Source organism: Rattus norvegicus, chromosome 16 (assembly GCF_021556685.1).
Source record: "Rattus norvegicus strain SHRSP/BbbUtx chromosome 16, alternate assembly SHRSP_T2T, whole genome shotgun sequence".
Lineage (NCBI taxonomy): Eukaryota > Metazoa > Chordata > Mammalia > Rodentia > Muridae > Rattus > Rattus norvegicus.
Window position 1 is genome coordinate 74,656,228 of NC_141549.1, and position 15,776 is coordinate 74,672,003.

General features: G+C 47.4%; 1 protein-coding gene and 1 long non-coding RNA gene across 3 annotated transcripts; one reads left to right on the forward strand and one right to left on the reverse strand.

The window, feature by feature from the left end:
• Erich1 (glutamate-rich 1) overlaps positions 1–15,776 on the forward strand; it is a gene marked incomplete at its 5' end in the record, with an annotated part of 52,793,804 nt that overhangs the window by 43,785,668 nt on the left and 8,992,360 nt on the right.
• LOC120097442 (uncharacterized) lies at positions 8,132–9,389 on the reverse strand. Of its 3 annotated transcripts, XR_015640044.1 has the most exons (3): positions 8,883–8,996; positions 8,675–8,712; positions 8,132–8,376 (listed from the first exon to the last, which is right to left on the reverse strand). It is a non-coding gene; the product is annotated as an uncharacterized LOC120097442 (long non-coding RNA). The 3 variants fall into 3 exon arrangements; XR_015640045.1 differs by lacking the exon at positions 8,675–8,712 and having other exon boundaries at positions 8,883–9,389; XR_015640043.1 differs by lacking the exon at positions 8,883–8,996 and having other exon boundaries at positions 8,675–8,762.

Here is a 15,776-nt window from a genome sequence, read left to right on the forward strand (position 1 = left end):
GCTGTACGGTGTTTTAAACTCTTTTGGGTAAGTAGAATCTGTAGTTTTGTTCCCTAATGACATTTTAACGCATTCCTTTTTATTGGTAGGGCACTTGCCGGACACTTGTCTGGTTTATTAATTCCCTCTTGGAAAGGACCAGCATTTTTCTGACACTTATTTATTTTTGAGACAAGGCCTCATTATGTAGCCCTGGCTGTCCTGAAACTCTGTCAGGTGGTTCTCAACCTTCCTAATGCCGGCGACCCTTTAATACAGTTCCTCATGTTGTGGTGAGCTCCCCCAACCATAAAATGGTTTTCGTTGCTACTTTGTATCTGTTAATTTTGCTACTGTGAATGGAAATGGATTGCAACGAAAAAAATCTGTGTTTTCTTAGGTGACCCCTGTGACCCACAGATTGAGAACTGTAACTCTATGTAGACTAGATCAGCCTTAGGATCACAGAGATCTGCCTACCTGTCCCACCTTACTTCCGGAAATCAAGGCACATGTCACCACATCCTGCTCTTTATATGTATGTGAAGGTACAGCTCTTGCAAGTCCGTTTTCTTCTTGCACTACGTACGTGGGTCTTGAGGATCGCTTGGCGGGATTACCTGCTGAGCCATCCCAATAACCCACCATTTGTCTTTATGAGACAGAGTTTTGCCGTGTAGCCCAGGCTATCTTAAAACTTGCTTGCGTGTTCCTGCTTTCAATTCCTGAGTACTGGAATTAGGAGTATATAGCACAATGCCTGCCTGGCTTAAGTTTTATCTTTATTTCCAGTTCACACATTTAATAATTAGGATCAAATTGTGTAAGACCTCCTACATACAACAAAACCAACAGACCTTCCTCATTTCTCTCTCTTTTTTTTTTTTCCCCCCGGAGCTGGGGACCGAACCCAGGGCCTTGCGCTTCCTAGGTAAGCGCTCTACCACTGAGCTAAATCCCCAGCCCCCCTCATTTCTTTTTTGAGAAGCAACTTTTCAACCTTTTCCAGCTCCATCAACTGACTCTTTTGGTGTTCCCCACCCTATCCGTAAATTCTGTGCTCATGCACCTGCCTGCTTAAGTTCCTGCTAGAGCCATTACCTGGGCATCTTTAGGTTGACATTCTCTTCTTCTGTGCCTCAAACTCAAGAGATCCTCCAGTCTCTGCCACCTGAGTACTGGGATTAAAGTCATGTGCCACACCAGGTCTGGCTTAGTTATTTTATTTTATTTGTTTTTTGTTTTGTTTTGTTTGAGATGGTTTTACTTAGTAGCCAGGGCTGGCCTGGAACTCACTTGCTAGCCCGGGCTAGCCCAGGCTAGCCCAGGCTAGCCCCAGGTCTACATGTATAACTTCCAGTTGCTTTCCTTTCTATCTACTTGCTTTTCTCTATTCTTATTACAAAGTTTCCCTTTGGTGTCCCTGCTTTATCTTATAATAAATTATGTCCATCCTTCCAGCAGCTTTCTGGTCCGTTCCTTCCCCTCAGCGGCCATTGTCCTGCTATCTCCACTTTCTGGGTGTAGCTTTATGTATCTCATGGCTTCCTCTTTCTTGGTCAGCTTCTTTATTTTGGAGTGTGTCACACCCTGCAGCAGCCTCCCTAGAGATAATACTTAGATAAAACATTTTGTACTTGAAAAAGAAAATCCCTCTATTCTTCCAGATGATTACCACGTTAGTAGAATGTAAGTTCTGTTAGAAATGATTATGTCTTCACAATTCTGAGGCCATGCCTCGCTATTTCTGGATAACATTTTTTATTTTATTTGTTTATTTTTCCCCCTTTTGTTTTCTGTTGTCCTGCTTCACACAGGGTCTCGCAAGGGACCCAAAGCAAACCGCGAGTTCCATATATTGCTGAGGATGACCCTAAACTTCTGCCTCTACCTCCAGAGTGCAGAGGTCTGCATACCACACAGGCTGGGGCAGTACAATGATGGCTGGGGCTTCTCTCTAGGTAAGCAAGCTCTCTGCCAATGAGCCGCATCCCCATGGCTTCCGGGGAGTCAAACGGCATTCTGACTGCTCACACTATATTACAGGTATTACATTTTTATATGTGAGATATGTACCGTGTTCTTCCTATTTCAGAAATGCAAAGTGCTGGTTTTTTCCCTTAATGCCCAATAGTTTGATATTTTATTCATTGTGACAAAATACCAGAGGAAGAAAAGTTTATTTTTTTAAAAAAAATGTAGTTATTATTTTTTTTTAAAGACAAGATGTGTATCCCAGGCGGGCTTAAACTCAGAAACAGCCCTCTGCCTCACTCTTGAAAGAGCTAGGGTTACAGACATGCACCACCATGTCCAATGCTCAGCTCCTTCATTTTATTTTATTATTTTATTTATTTGTTTGTTTGTTTGTTTATTTATTTATTGGAGCTGAGGACCGAACCCAGGGCCTTGCGCTTGCTAGGCAAGCGCTCTACCACTGAGCTAAATCCCCAACCCCTTATTATTTTATTTTTAAGATTTATATAGGCTGCAGGGAACCAAACTCAGGTGTTCTAAAAGTTCAGGGAATGCTCCTAACCGCCGAGGACATCTCTCTAGTCCCCTTGACTTTCTTGTTTTATGATGAGTCAAGTTGGCCCCAAGCTCTCCATAAAGTTTTGGGTTGTGGTGGGATAAAAGCCCAGAGCCCTGTTGGTGCTATACAAGCTCTCTGTTAGTCTCCCAACCCTGTTTAGCTGCGTATTTTTGAAGATTTCAGTGCTGTTGCTTTGGTCCTGAGGTGGTAGGTCCATCACAGTGGGAACAAATGGAGATGGGTCCACCTCATGGTAACCAAGAAACAGAATCCTGGTACTCCCTTCAAGGGTTCATCCTCCATGACTTTCTTTTATCAGCCTCCAACCTCCTAAAGGTTCCATACTCCTAACCCCAATGCAACATCACTGTTGACCAAGCCCCTAGGGTATGGGCCTCTGGAGGACATTAGACGTCTTTACTACAGCAGTGTCTAATAGCTCTTTTGTTCTAGGTACTATGTGGTCTCTTTCAGCCCATGCATGGATGGCTTTAGTTCTGACAACATTTCTTGAATTATTTCTTCACTGATTTCTTTTCCTTAGTTTCTCCTGAGTTTTCATTGTAGAATCTATTATGGATGTCCTAGACTAGTTGTCCAACTTCCCAATGGTCTTTCTACTGTCTTATAATTCCTCTATTTTTTTTTAAAAAAAATCAAATATAATCTTTATGTGTTTATCAGTCACCAACAGAGACAAATCAAGAATAATGTTCTATCTTAATGTACTTTCCTTCTTAAAATTTGGGTTGCTATATTTATTTCGTGTGAGCATGGATAGGCAGGTTTGTGTGCTCATGTGCACACATGCCACAGTGCACATATGGAGGTTAAAGGACAACTTGCAGAATGAGGTTTTCCCCCACAATGTGGGTCCGGGGATTTTTCCCCCCACAGTGTGGGTCTGTGGGATCAAGCACCGGTCATCAAGCCTGGTGGAAGGAAAGTCTCTTTACCTACTGAGATGTTTCCTGACCTTAATGCACTTTCTTTTGCCACAGCAGAATATATGAGGTAATTTTTAAAGAATAAAGACTTAGCTCTCAGTTCTTGAAGCGTGCTCCTCTCACCTCTCAGAATACCCATGGGTATCAAACCAGGGTCTCGATGGAGCTCGACATGTATTCTGTGAGACACACCACAGCCTACCTCTTCCTTCTTTTCTTCTTTTAAGATTACGGTCTTATTACATTTCCTAGACTGTCTTGAAACTTGCAAGTCTCCCAGGCTCAGCTTCTCGGGTGTGTAGAGAGATAAGGGCCCTGTGGCTGCATCGTGACTCTGCCAAGGAAGCCATGTGTGGAGAATGAGAAAGCCAGCTTGAGTCATAAGATGGTAAAGTCATCTATGTCCTCTTGGGGCTTCTCCTCACTTTAACCTATCTGTGCTCAAAGGCTGACCTTTACCTCCAAATAACTTCCAACACAGGACTTTGGGATTGTTTTCAATGCAAGCATTCTTGGGAGACATATTTGAAAAAAAAAAAAAAAAAAAAGGTCTGGGGGCTGGAGAGATGGCTCAGTGGTTAAGAGCACTGACTGCTCTTCCAGAGGTCCTGAGTTCAATTCCCAGCAACCACAGCTTACAGCTGTCTGTAACTCCAATATCTACTACCCTCATACGGACATACATGTAGGCAGAACACATAAAATAAAATTAAGTTACTTTTAAAAAGTCTCTCTGTGTATTCTGTGTGTGATGTGTGTGTATGGTGCGTGTAATGTATGTGTATGGTGTGTGTATGGTATGTGATGTGTGTTTGTATGATGTGCGTGATATGTGTGTGATGTGTATGTGTGATATGTGTGTGTGGTGTGTGTGGTATGTATGATGTGTGTGCATTCCGTGTGATGTGTGTATGTGGTGTGTATTAGTGCTAGCATGAGTATACCAAGAACCTCATGTTGGGTCAGAAGACAGCCTTAGTGGTCCCTGCCTTTCCACCTTAGGACCACTTTGGGTTTCTCATTGTTCTCAGCTATGTATGCCAGGCTAACTGAGGATGTCCCGGTCTCTGCTTCTCAGAGTGATATGAGTTCAGAAGCTCATGACCAGGTCCGGCTCTCCACGGGTTCTGGGGATATGAACTTGTGTCCTCACACCCGGGCAGGAAGTACCTTACCCACTGAGAAACACTGGAGAGGGAGTTGGGCAGGAGAACCTAACTCTCAGATTACACTGACCTGGTGGTGCAGGGAATCAGGAAGTTGCTGTTATCGAGATAACCAGTGAAAGGCAGGGAATCTACAGATATCTCACTTGCGTTGTAGCCCTGTGGAGGATGACTGCTAATAGGTAGGATCCAGTCACACTCCCCATAAGTCATGTCTGCCCCAGATACCTGCTGCTCGCTCTGGGAGGTAGGTGACTCCAGTTTGCCACCTAAATAAATCTGTACACAAAAGGAAAAGAGTTGAGAATCTAAAAGTAAACAAATAACAGATACACAAATAAAAACCAAGTTTATCAAAAAAACAACCGTATGGCATATGGATACTTTTACCTTTTTCTCCTTCTAGAGACTTTCTTAGATTCAGTTTTTTTTTGGGGGGGGGGTTGTTTTGTTTTTTGAGACAAGGTTTCTCTGTGTAGTCCTGGCTGTCCTGGAACTTGCACTGTAGACCAGGCTGGCCTCAAACTCACAGAGATCCACCTGCCTCTGCCTTTAGTGTGCTGGCACTAGAGGCAGTCACCACACTTCCTGGCTTCTAAATCCTTTTGGAAGGGGATGGGTGGAGAGGGAATTTGAATCTCTCAATGCACACTTAATGCCACAGTCTGTCTTTCACCCTGTACCCTCCTGGCTCCATTCTTGGCTTCTTTGTGCTCCATTCCTATGTTTTGGATGAATTTGTCCTTTCTGGCTTCCAATTGATAGTTTCATCATTTCCTTTCCTCTTTGACTGCATACAGTCTAGAGTTTAACCTGAAGGCTGAAGGCTGACCCTTAGGAAAACCACCGATTATTTTTACAGCTCAGATTTCCAATGAGTTCCTTTTTTTTTTTTTTTGCAGTCCCCTCCCCTTTTACATTTTTCACTGTCCACTTCTACCAGTCCCCATTTACTATTTCTTACACATTTTAGCAGCTAGTCTGCCTTTCCTATGTCCTAGTGCTATATAGATGGAAATGTGTGTGAGGGCCTTTTCTACTCTACTCTGAAACCATTGTCAACTAGAATGGCTCCGAGTGGTTGATTTTATCACCCTCTAAACAAGGAAGCGTTAGATGACTTCATTGTGTGTATTTTGGAATTTTGATCTGTAGACCTTGAAAGGCAGTTCTCCCCATCCCTCACACACTTGTGTGTGTGTGTGTGTGTGTGTGTGTGTGTGTGTGTGTGTCTTTCCTTTTTTCTCTTGAAGGCCAGTTAGTGGTTTTGTGGTTGCTTCTATTTGAACGCTCTCCTAACCTCTCATTCCAGGAAAAAAAGGCCCTGTGTTGTTCCATGGTTCTGTATCCTGTGCTAGACTGATACCCATCTGGAAGTGGAGCGGGTGGGTGGCTTCCTCCTTGTGAGGCTGTGTTCCTCTCACCCTCTTAGCTCATCCTACTCAGCTCACAGAATCTGAAAGCTGCAACTTCCTCCAGCCTCCTGTCTCCCGGGAAACCTTTTTTGTTTTCAAGAGTAAATGTTTCTATGAATGTATAATGGACATATTAAAATGTACACTAGTCATAAATGAATACCTAGATGCTTCTCTGAATGAATGCTCCTGTGTGATGGACAGGGGCTTGAACTCTTTGGAGAGGCATCAATCAACTAGAATAATAATGGAAGCAGAGGCTGGCAGATCTGTGTTCAAGGTTAGCTCGGTCTATAGAGTGAGTTCTGGGACAGCCAGAGCTACACAGAGAAACCCTGTTGTGGAGAGAGGGAGAGGGGAAGGAGGGAAGGTGGAAGGGAGGGAGAGAGAGAGAGAGAGACAGAGAGACAGAGAGACAGAGAGACAGAGAGAGACAGAGAGACAGAGACACAGAGACAGACAGAGACAAAGAGACACAGAGACAGACAGAGATAGAGACAGACAGAGAGAGACAGAGAGACACAGAGCATTATCTTCCTCCAGAAGGCTCTGAGTGCTTAACCAGTCTCTCTCTTTTCAAATGTGATTCCATGCCTGGCCTTTCTTTGGGAACGCAGACCCCAGCAGCCCCTTGGCACAGCCTCTGTAGTGGTGTTGGGCTTTGCCCTCCATCTGCCTCACAGAAAGCTCATCCTCCTTTTCAGCCCAACCACACATTGAACATCACCACTTCTTTGTGGCAGGAGCCGAGATTCGCTGGAACCCCAGTGGCCATTTTATGGAGTGTCATTCTTAGGACTGAGGAGGGAGATGGGAGCAGTGTGTAAGTCGACTTCAAGTATGGAAGCCTTTGGAATGCTCCAGATTGAACTCAGATTTTTGTCCTTTAGGAGGTAGACATTTGGTACAAAACGGCATGCAGGTGAGGGAGACAACTCTGGACAGATACACTCTCCAAACCGTGTTCTGGCTAAGCCAGGAAGGGAGGGAGGAAAGAGTCCTTTCAGGTTCCCAGCTGAAGAGAAGCCTCTAATTCTGGTGAGGTATGATGAGGAAAAGTGACGAGAAGGGTGGAGGGGCAAATCCAGGAGATCGGAGGTGACTTAGTAGATCCACATAGGGACAACTAAGTTTCCAGAAATCTGATGGAAGGTGATACAACCCACAGAGCTTAAGGAAATAGAAGAGAAAGTTTGTGAGGATCCATCTATCTGGCAGTTTTGTCAGTGGCTAGCTCTGCTGGTCTTCTCTTGGTCCCATAAAAGACATGTGTTTGTGAGTTCCTGCTGGTGGCAACTAAAGCCTAGAGAGACAGGGTAGGGAATTAACTACCAGGCAGGACTGCCTCTAGGCCTGGGCCCTTTCCAGTGGGAGCACATCATCATACAAGATGGTAAGCCCCTGGTTTCCTCAGAGTGACGCTTGTGCCCTATTAAGTGTGGAGGTGCCCAGATTCTGAAGCTTGTGCTTGGTGGGGGACCTTCAAGGAAAGGGGAGAGCCACGAGATGTGGGGATATGAAGGGGAGACAGCCTTTCTTCTGGCTGGTCAGAATCTAGTCCATTATGACCCTGACATACAACCTCTGCTTCTAACACACACAGAGACACAATCTCTCCCAGCACCTCTTCAGCATGTTGAGTGTCCAGGAAGCTGAGGGAATTTCTTTTTTTAGCTCCTCTCTCTCTCTTACCTACCCATTGGCTTCTCCCCGTTATGGAATCTGTCAGCATTCCACTGGATCCCCAGCCTGGTGTGTACAACACCTCCGAGGTTTCCAGTTTGCCAGGCTGAATGTTGCTGTTCCTCAGGTCGGCTATTACCTTAGAAGTGATTTGAGAAGGTTCTAGAAACACGTCACTGGAGTGGGGAGGTTTCTAGCTTAGAGCCTAGAAGCTTGCTCTGTGAAGGGACAGACACATAGCAAGCTGAGGGCAAGAGGCAGGCAGAAGTACTCGAGTCTATTCTTTTTAGACCCCACTCCACAAATGGGAACTACTGGTGTTGCTTGCTTTGAGCTGAAATAGAAGAACAGGTTGCTATGACCTGTAAGACCACAACCCCACTCCCATTAATGAGGCCCGGAGAGTTTGTGTTCCTCATTTAGGGTCAAACGAGGAGCAGTTTATTTTATTTTATTTTTCTTCCTCACGCCCAAAGGGGTTTTAGAGCCACCTTAACGACCTTTGGGGTGCTATGGCCAACCAGATACGGACACATTTTGCGGGGAGGCGGGGAGGTTGCACACCTCTTGGTCCCGTGGGCGTTATAGAATCTGAGCTTGGGGTCTTAAAGTCCTCCATTTCGTCTGAGTTCTCCCTGCGGGCTCTGCACCTGGGATGAGGAGAATGAATAGAAAGCTTGTTTAGTAGGAATTTCTTCCCTCTGCTGTTTGCTTTGGGTTTTTTCCCTCTCCGTTCCTGGCTTCTAACCCAATATTTGGCTTTCTGTAAGCACTAAATATATATATTTTTCATTAACCCCCAGAAACATGGCTTCCGACCTGCTTTCCACCACCGGATCCCCAGCCTGAAATGAAAAACACTACCCAGAGGGCATGGCAGAGCTGCTGCTGAGCGTGGGCATTTCCGGGGAGGGGAGAGGCGCAGCGCCAGGAATGGGGAGCACTCACCCACGCGGGGCATCTCTCAGGTCCAGTCAAGGGAGCATCTGAGGGAAAGTGGGAGGAAAGGAGGCAGGACAGCCACACTCTGTCTTTCTGTACCCACTGCTGTACCCAAGGCCCTACTCCTCTCCTGGTACAGCGCCTCCCTGTGCACCCCAGCACCCCCAGGTACAGCAGTCAGGGGCCAGGGCACACAAGGCCTCCCGTTACCTACCCTTGAATCCTACCCTGGGCTGTGCCCTGGGGGAGGCTGCACCTTCCTGCTCTCTGTAAACAGTCAAGGCTGTAGTGTGAGCTGAATGGAACCTGGCAGTGGAAAATTCCCCTTGCACAGCCTCACAGCCTCGCAGGCAGCGCCTGAAGCCGCAGCTATTGAGTACTAGCCTTGGCCCGATTGGCCCAGGAGATCCATCACTAAGGTGCCTGCTGGGAGGGGAGGCTGCTCCTCAAAGGCAAGTTAGGAGGGAACAGTGGGACCTCCCCGCTCAGCTCAGCATCACTACAGTCCCTGCCTCAAAAGGACCCATCCACAGACTTAATTTTCCGAGTCTGGAACCCTGGCAGTCCGTGTCTCTGTCTGGCCGGGCAGGAAAACCTCGAGACAGCTTCTTCCTATCCCTGATTTACAGCCTTGCTGTGTTTCTGAGTGGGGCTGACAGGCTCTGCAGTTTTCGGGCGGTGCATGCTTGATTCCTGCTTGGATCTGAGGCTGTTCAGGAACAGAAGTAGCTTCCGAGTGTAATCCTTCCTGCCTGAACTGCTGCTCTCTCCGCCCCCAGATGGCATTGGTACCCTATCGGGCCAACTTGCTAGGGTGTGTGTGTGTGTGTGTGTGTGTGTGTGTGTGTGTGTGTGCGCGCGCGTGTGCTGCTCACAATCCTGGTGGCTAGCAGGGGCTTTCTGACCAATGCTATGTGCTCCTGTTTCTTCCTTCATTTCCTCAGAGTGTCTGCCAACCGCTTCCCAGGCACCCGGCACAGTAGGAAACTGTCAAGGGGTTCAAAGACTCTAGCCTTGCTACTCGATAAAAGAATCAATTAGGGAGGCTAATCTCCTCCTCGGTCACTAAGCGAACCCTGCCTGGACTCTGCTTCTCAGATCAGCCAGGCCCAGCTCTGTGCTGCCGTTCTCAGGAGTGATGGGTCATGAGGTGGTCCACTTCTACCACGCAATTCGGGTCAGCCCTCACTGAAGCTTGCGGTTATTAGTAGGTCATGAGTCCTGATCTTAACCTCTTGCAAGAGGGTCCCAAGTATCTCTTCCTAAGAGGGTAATGGATTTGACCGATCTAGTTAAACTTGGAGGTCCCTTGCCTGATTCCTGTGTGCTTAGTCCTTAGCCCACGTGAGCTGTTACATGATGGCTGGCTTCCCTTTGAAGAAACTCCCCTTTGTTTTGTGTGGGATGGGCACACACTTCTTCATTCCACTCTAACATCAAACGAGGGTAGGCCATGTGCCAGGCACTGATGTAATGCTGGAGACACAAACCTATCTACCCTCTGGCACTACAGCCCTTGACACTTGAATATCATAGTCTTGCTTAGGGCTTGACTTCCTGTCTTACGGTCCTCTGGGTTATAGGGAAACTATGGTTAGTCTTCCCAGTATAGAGACACATGACCAAACTCAGAACCTTGATTGTTTGCCCACATTTAATTGGTGGGAGCTACTTGGGTTCAAGTTTCTCCCTTGCCACCGTGACCTTTGGTGGTGGTGGCAGCTGCTGCTGCTTCTGCTTCTGCTTCTTCTTCTTCTTCTTCTTCTTCTTCTTCTTCTTCTTCTTCTTCTTCTTCTTCTTCTTCTTCTTCTTCTTCTTCTCCTCCTCCTCCCTCCTCCTCCCTCCTCCTCCCTCCTCCTCCCTCCTCCTCCCTCCTCCTCCCTCCTCCTCCTTCCTCCTCCTCCCTCCTCCCTCGTCTTCTTCCTCCTCCTCCTTCCTCCTCCTTCCTCCTCCTCTTCCTCTTCTTCTTCCTCCTCCTTCCTCCTCCTTCCTCTTCCTCCTCCTCCTTCCTCCTCCTCTTCCTCTTTTTCCTCCTCTTCCTCCTCCTTCCTTCTCCTCTTCCTCCTCCTCCCTCCTTCTTCCTCCCCTTCCTCCTCTTCTACAAAAAGCCAGTGTCAGGTTGTAAAAATCGTACACACCTAGGAGGCACATTATAGGATTACCCTTCTTTCTTGTTGGCATGAGCTATGTCCCGAGGGAATCTCCCTAAACACTGATCGGGATGGTAAGTCCTACTTCTGTTCCCTCCTGCCTGCTTGGTTCCTTTTGAGAGCAAGATGGATGGGGGCAGGGCTGGGAGAAAAAGCATGCAGCCCACAGAGTCGAGGAGACACCCAAGACTTAACTACCACAAGAACTCTGGTTCTTGGTATTTCAATGGGTAAGGCTGGGCTTGCTGTCATCTTGCCCAGTCCCTGGTGACGGCAGCATAGCCTTGGTGACAGCTTCCTCTGAAGAGATGAATGAAGCAATTGTGTACTTGGTGCAGAGAAGATTCCAGATGGAGGAGATGTTTTCAATGGCAATAACCCCGAGGTGGAATATTTCAATGAGTCAACAAACAGAGATATTGGCACTGGCTTCCCTTTAATGGTCTTGTGAGCACTTGTGAACCTCCGGAGGTGTTCTTGGCAAGGTTGGTCCTTGTCTAAAAGCTTTTCTTCTTTGCCTCAGTCACTCCTCCCATCTCTTGCAGGGATTCCAAGCTCAAATTCTTGGACAACAAAGGCAATTATCAGAACCCCGGTGGGCAAGTTCTCAGGCCAGAGGGAGGGTTTTCTCGTGGGTCAACAGACCCCGCCCCTACCATTTCTGCTGTATTTTCAGAAACGTCAGATGACCACATTTAAAAATGGTCTCTTGGGAGTTGCCCTGTACCAGCTCATAGTTGAAGAGGGTAGCTAAGGCTGTGTTAACGTTACTCCATGTCTGGTTGGTGATTTTGGAGTTTTAGATGCCCTTTGGGAACTGGAAGTGAGAGAGTGGGTACATGTGCCAGAGTGTGGTGGGCATCCAGAAAAATCTGTTTATCCACAGAGAAGGACAGGTCAGGTATGAGGTGACGTGTTGCTGTTGAGATTGGCGGTGAAAAACAGTGAGTATGAAACGGTCCAGGCCGTGATGCGGCGAGAATATGGTTCTGTGGAAGTCGGTGTAGGTGAGATTTGAAAATGGGGGGTTCTGGGAGAAAGACCTTGCCTATCCTTTAAAGATTCACAGACATTTTCAATCTCGCCTAGACATCCAAGATGAATGGATGTTGCTGGTTTTACCAGTGGGACTGTCCTGGGATTGAATGAGTTTGCCTGTGGAGGCCACTCTCCAGTCCCCAGAGGATCTTCTGCTGTGTTGCTTGACCTGTGTCTTCAGCCAGACCCGTGCCCTCTTGTTGACACCAAAGATGGCACTCCTGGAGGTGGAGGGGCAAGGTCAGAAACAGAAACTGTAATTAAATCTTTTTTTATCCTTCCTCATCCACAGCAGGAGGTTATTCTTGGTGCTCAGTGAGGGGGAGGAAGGAGCGAAAGGCTGTGTTTCGACCTTGTGACCTTCTGGTGATTGGGTAGAAAGGTGGGGGTCTTCTTGAGCTCTTTTTCTGAGTCCGGAAACTGCAGAGCACGCTGCTTCCACTGCAGAGGGCAAGGCCACTCAAACTCTCTCATCTCTGACTTGGGGTTGACTATGGGTGGGAAGAAGGTGTGGTCTGTGTTCTCCAAGCTGGAGTCCTTCGTCTTTGACCAAGCAAGTCTTAGGAGCATGCTGCTTCCTTTCCTCTGGATTCAGGTCGGGGCCTTCATTCCTAGCCCTAGGCCCACGGGTAGGATAGCAGAGGCTGTGGGTTAGCTCTTTGGCCACTCCCCCTTCCCCAACATTATTCCAGGTGCCTTAGGAAAAGCCGTCCATTCTTCCTGCCTCCTCCCCAGGTGTGCTTTCTCCTCCATCAATCTCTTAGCTTGATCCTCTTCACCCCAAGGGTGGACACCCCACCCACCCCCACCCCAGGAAGCGCAGCCAAGAGCACAACTTGGTCTGGCCTCTTGCAGAAAGGATTTCAGCGTCTCCCAATCAACCTAAGCCAGGGACTAGAAGCAACGAGACATGGGGTTCAAGTTTGTGGAGTGTATACTGTAGACAGTTCACTTTCAAGAAGAAAAATTACTACCCCCTACGGATTTGCCTTAAAAAGGAAGACCGGGGAGCCTGTTCCTCTTGGCTACTCCTTCGGGCTGCATTCTTGTTCACGTGTGTTTTTATAAACAGCAAAGCCCCATTTCATTGGGGGGCATCCCTCCCCTTCAGTTCCTTCCTCTTTGAGCCCCTCTCTCCCCACCTGCAGAGCCAGCTGGAGCCTACAGTATTTCCCACACGTGTAGACACGATTTCCTCCCACAATTAATAGCCTGTTCTCCGGTCTGGGACAGCACTGTGAGGTGTCTCCATGTCAGAAGTCAGGGAAGCTCTTGAAAACCTTCACCCTTGATGGCTACTGAGGGTATTGAGCTTGATTTCGTGCCTACAGCCCTTCTTGTTGTATCATCTACATCACCCGTTTCTGGCCCTGCTATGTCATGTCTCTAATACCTTACTTCGTCCTTTCTACCTCATCTCTGGCCATTGTCAGTGTTAATCCACTGGGCAAGAATAAGAACACTACCCCAATTTTGAAAATCCAAAACAAACTTTAATTAAATACTACAGGATGATGGACTCTGACCAGGTCCATTTGGGGTTCCCAGAAAATGGCGATATGCTACTCTGGCCCAGTGCTTATAAAGTCAAACCCATGAAGCTCCGTACTTCTCACTTTCTTATCCAATGGGAGCGAGTATACATTCTGACGTACTTCTTGCCTACCTACCTCCAAGCTGGTGCAGTTGGGTCAACTAAGCTTGTCTAGGGAGGTAAAAGCATATAGAATGTTATCTTATATGCACAGCAGCCTCTAACATCTCAGGAAGTGTCTGTCTGTCCTTGGGCAATAGGGACTCACAGGTTAGAGGTATTTTGTTTTATGGATCGTGTAGGCACAGGAATTAAAACTTTAAACATAACTTTGGCCCTTATATGATCTCTGCTGGGATCAACCAGATATTAATCTCTCTCTCTCTCTCTCTCTCTCTCTCTCTCTCTCTCTCTCTCTGTCTCTCTCTAAGACAAGGCATGTCTCACTATGTAGGCCCTGGCATGGGAGTTACGAGGTAGACCAGACTGGCCTAGAACTCACACAGATCCACCTGTCTCAATCTCCTGAGTCTGGGCGTTGAATGTGTGTACCATCCCACCCCACCTCCTCTTCTTCACTTGTGTTCTCATTATCACTCCATACCGAGACCTAGAGATTTTTCTAAATTTTAATGTGGCTATGTCACCACATGCTTGCAGACCCCAACAATTCCCTCATCTTGAGAGTTGTCTATCCCTTTAGGACTCCTCTTTCCTCATGCTCTGTCTCCCCTGGATCCTGGTTTTTCCATCAGTACATGTTCTGGGTCTTGTTTCCGGACTTCTGCTGGGAACACCATTATTCCAGTGCCTGTGTGTGTGTGTGTGTGTGTGCATGTGCTTTTGTTAACACACAAGTGCACACACACATATGTATCCACACACAGGTATCAGTGATATTTTATTTTTCATATTTTTTTATTAACTATTTGGTAATTTTTCATCATGAACCCCAAGCACCCTCATTTCCCTGTCCTCACAGTTTCACTCCCCACTCTTGGAACCTCTCCCCTCACCAAAAAAAGAAAAAAGAAAAGAAAAAAAACAAGACACACACACACACACACACACACACACACACACACACACACCCCAAGTCCAATCTGTGTTACCCATATACTCCCAGGCACATGGTCCAATTCCTTGTGGCCAACCTTAAAGAAAACTGAGTCCTTCCCTACCCACACCTCTGCCAGCCCCCATCAGTTGTGGAGAGCTACATCTCAGTATCCTATCACAAATTTTAAAAATTCTCTTTGATGGCTTCCTGTCTAAGCTGTTACTTCTTTTGGTGGTGGTGGTGGTGATGAAGGGGCACAGATATCCATAGATCCACAGTAGGACTGTAGTAGATGAATGGTCCCAGACATGGACGGCCCTTGGCAGCAGCATGGACAGGACATCACCATGATCTCAGGTGGCAGTGTAAGGGTCCGTGATTCGCAGAAGAATGATACCCTAGACTCAAACAGTACATAAACACAAAGAATGTTTTATTTTTGCAGAAGTCCAGCGTGCTGGGGTCTCCCATTACCAAGACAGAGAGACCCTAAAGTGAGCTTGCAGGAGAATTCCCGGAAGGGATAAGTGACCTCTATCTTTTTTTTTTTTTTTTTTTTTGGTTCTTTTTTTCGGAGCTGGGGACCGAACCCAGGACCTTGCGCTTCCTAGGCAAGCGCTCTACCACTGAGCTAAATCCCCAACCCCGTGACCTCTATCTTAATCTTGACTCTATCTCTAGGGACATTCTAGAACCATTGCTGGGGTCTTGGTGGGCTGGGGGACAGGAGGGGTGGGGCTGGACACTGTTGCTGGGGAAATCTGGAAACTGTTGCTGAGGAAGTCTGGAAACTGCTGCTGATCCATGTCCTTGCCCCAGGCCAGGTGGTGCTTGGGGCAGCCTCTGAAGCCTGGACTTGCCTGGACTTGCCTGGACTTGGAAACAGAGATTTAGGCCTTGCCTCCTGAACTGCCAGTTTGAAGCCTGTCAGGGAGTCAGCCTAGCCTAGCAATACAGGCCACTCACATCAGAATGGCCCCAAGCAGCAGCAAGGCTCACTCAAGGCTCTAGTCTTTCCCACCTCCTCATTGAACATTCATTTGTCCTAGTGACATTGGCACCGCAGTGCATCCCCTAGTGCTTGTTTTTGTTTGTTTGCTTTTGTTTTGCCCAGAGAGCTTTGCATGCAGACATTCATTGCAATGGGTCATTATTCTGGTCTCTGAAGCACCATACATTCTGGACCATTGCCGAGACTCCCTCAGACATCCTGACGTAACCCAGAGTCAGGGTGCTGCTGCAACTAGCCAGAGCTTCTGGAGGCAGGTTCCATGCGCTCCTGGCTGCCGCACACCTCCCCACCCTCAATGTCTGTCACCTGAAGCT